General features: G+C 34.2%; 1 pseudogene; it reads right to left on the bottom strand.

Moving 5' to 3' along the window:
• Positions 1-1,671: 1,671 nt before the first annotated feature.
• Positions 1,672-2,736, bottom strand: LOC123233457 (annotated as a pseudogene).
• Between the last annotated feature and the right edge of the window lie 273 nt (positions 2,737-3,009).

The raw sequence follows: 3,009 nt of genomic DNA, 5'->3' as shown, positions 1-3,009 counted from the left end.
AGCAACAAAACAAGAGTCTAAAAGAAGATACATTATCTCTTGTTACCTACCAATTTGTTATCAACAATACATACATATATACACATATATACTTAAGACACATTTTTGTGTGTACATATAAGTATGTAGATTTTTACATGTGTGTATTCCCCCCTATTTTAGCTAGTGTAGATGTTAGTGGGGATTAATCATTGGCTAACTCCAACACCATTTATTCCTTAATTATAAAATCTCTACCTTGCATTCCTCTTTTATATTAAATAATTTCCCTTATTTTTTCCTTTCTTTTCCCTCACCTTCTTGAACATCCATCTTTCTTGCCTACTTTTTTTTTTACATTATACCCTTGCTGTCACACCTTTTTCTATGTAGAATCTTTCTAACTGTTCCAATAATGTGGAAGTTCTGGGATGTTACATGCATCCTCCTCATATAAAAAGATAAACAGTTTAGCCTTGATGAGTCACTCATGATTTCTCTTTCATGTTTACCTTTTTATGCTTATACTGAATCTTGAATCTGAAAGTGCAATTTTCTATTCAGTTTTAATCTTTTCATCAGGAATGCTTAAAAGTTCTCAACTTCATAAATTTTAATTTTCTTCCCCTGAAGGATTATACTGTTTTTCTGGGTAAGAATCTTGAATTGTAATCCTAGTTCGTTTTTACTTTCTAGAATATTATAATCTACACACTTCCCTTCTTTAATTTGGTAACTGCTAAAATTTGTTTTGCCTGATTATGGCCCCATGATATGTCAATGGTTCTTTTCTTAGTGTTCCATATATTTTTTCTATTTCAACTTGGAATTTAGGAATTTGTCTATTATATTCCTGGGAGTTTTCATTTTTCAATCTCTTTGAGGAAGTTTTTGATAAATTCTTTCAATTTCTATATTACCTCTAATTCAAAGATACCTGGACAATTTGACAATCTATTGAAATATAATCTCTAGGCTCCTTCTTAGGACGTAGCTTTCCAATTTTTCCAAAATTCTTTATTTTATACTGTTTCCTTCCATATTAGAATCAATACTTTGTAGTGGTTCCAAGGCAGAAGAGTGATAAGGGCTAGACAATGGGGATTAATTGACTTGCCCAGTTTTATATAGGCAGGAAGTGTCTGAGGCCTAATTTGAACCTAGGATTTCACATCTTTAGGTCTGGCTCTCAATCAACTGAACAACTTAGTAGCTATCCTCTATAATTCTTAAATTACCTCTTCTCAATCTATTTCCAGGCCAGGTTTTTTTTTTCAATAAGGTAAGTCACATTTATTCTTTCCTCTTTTCATTATTACTTGATATATTATGGTGTCAATAACTTCCACTTTCCCAATTCTAATTTTTAAACAATTATTTTTTAAATGAATTTTTGTGTGTCTTTTTCCTTTGGGCCAATTTTGCTTTTTTGTTGTTGTTATTCAATGAAATTTGATTGCTTTTGGCAATAAATCTATATTCTATGCATTGAGAATGGTGAAAAACAAACCACTTGGGAATATATGATATCCTTAAACTAGCATTGCTACAGGCAGTCTCAAACTTGTGAACAAATTGACTTCTCCTAAGAGCTGAGCTTTAGCAGAAACTGAAACACGTGTCTCTGCCAGGGATCCTATTTTTACACATTACAAGGACCATAAGCAGTGAAGAGCTTGGCTTTTCCATGACTTATTTTTTAAAAAAAAAGATGTTTATGTTCAGACAGGCATTTCCACAATATTACATTTCACTTGACAGACGGTCATAAAACCAAGTTTTGTTTCTGGCATAGGAGAACAAGAGAGATGAGAGGCCTGACAGGCTCTTTAAATGACACTGTGTGCATTTCATAGATAAGAGAAGCTTTGGTAGCATTATAGAACAGAAGAATTCTATCATTAAAATCCAGTTGGATGATAATTATAGCCATAAGGACTTTCATTTGCTGGCAAACTAATCCTGGTTGGGTGACCAGGTAGAAATTATTTCCCCTCATCTCACAGTGAAACATGTACAGATACCCAGTTGTGTACTGTGTTGTCTTCCTCTTTTTTGAGACACTTGACAGAGATCCCCAATGGCCACTAAGGTTGTATGCACCAGAGCTGAATGAATGTCTGCTGACCAAAGACCAAATGATAAGGAATTTTTTTTAGTACAATTAGACTGATATGGACAGTTGTCTCTAAGTATTACACTCTTCAAATTGTTGAAAATAAGGACTGGCTATTGTACATTCTATAGTGATCTGAATTTCTTCAGCAAGTTCTTCATCCCAATTACAGATATTTTCTTAACTCTGGGATTAGACATGGACCTTTCAGAAAGCAGTGATTCATATGTTTGCAATAGATTTTTCCCTTCCTGAAGGAGCTACAAATCAAATCTTCTTGTCTTCTCCATCTCTCAGATGGTCCTCCAAGTTTTTAAAATTCTTGTTTATTTTATTATAGTAGTTGTCCATTAGCTGGTTAGTCATTAGTTCATCACTTGTCACCATATCTAGGAATCTATGCTCTTCTTATTTCTGAAACTGATGAATTTTAACATATTCTTCTTTAATCAGCTTTCTCCACTTAACTCCTCTATCTTCTTTGAAATATTAGGTTCTTTCAGTTGCTTCTTTCTCAAATTAGGCCTAGTGTACTGTAATTTCTCCCTGCAGTACTGAGCAGCCTCTTCAGTGGGGGAATGAATATGGATCTCATGATCCTCAACTTCAGTACAGGCTAGACAGAGGGAGATTTGTTTCATTGTTCATCAGAGTCCCTTATCCCTTGAGATCAAAAGCAATATGTCTTCGAGTTGAACACTAAGAACTAATATGGTAGAGTAAAGGATGCTTCACTACATGTACACGAAAAAAGAAATCTCCTCAAAACAAAGGAAAGCTGGAGGAACATTCCAACTCTCAATGGGATGAGAGAAGAGAACAGGCAACATAGCATCTATGAGAACCAACAGATCTTAAAGCAGCCCACAACTTTGCCAGAAGGTAACAAAATTGCAGAAAAGGAACAAACCCTT

Source organism: Gracilinanus agilis, chromosome 2 (assembly GCF_016433145.1).
Source record: "Gracilinanus agilis isolate LMUSP501 chromosome 2, AgileGrace, whole genome shotgun sequence".
Lineage (NCBI taxonomy): Eukaryota > Metazoa > Chordata > Mammalia > Didelphimorphia > Didelphidae > Gracilinanus > Gracilinanus agilis.
Note: the sequence above shows the minus strand (reverse complement) of the source record. Positions and strands in the feature narration are given on the sequence as shown.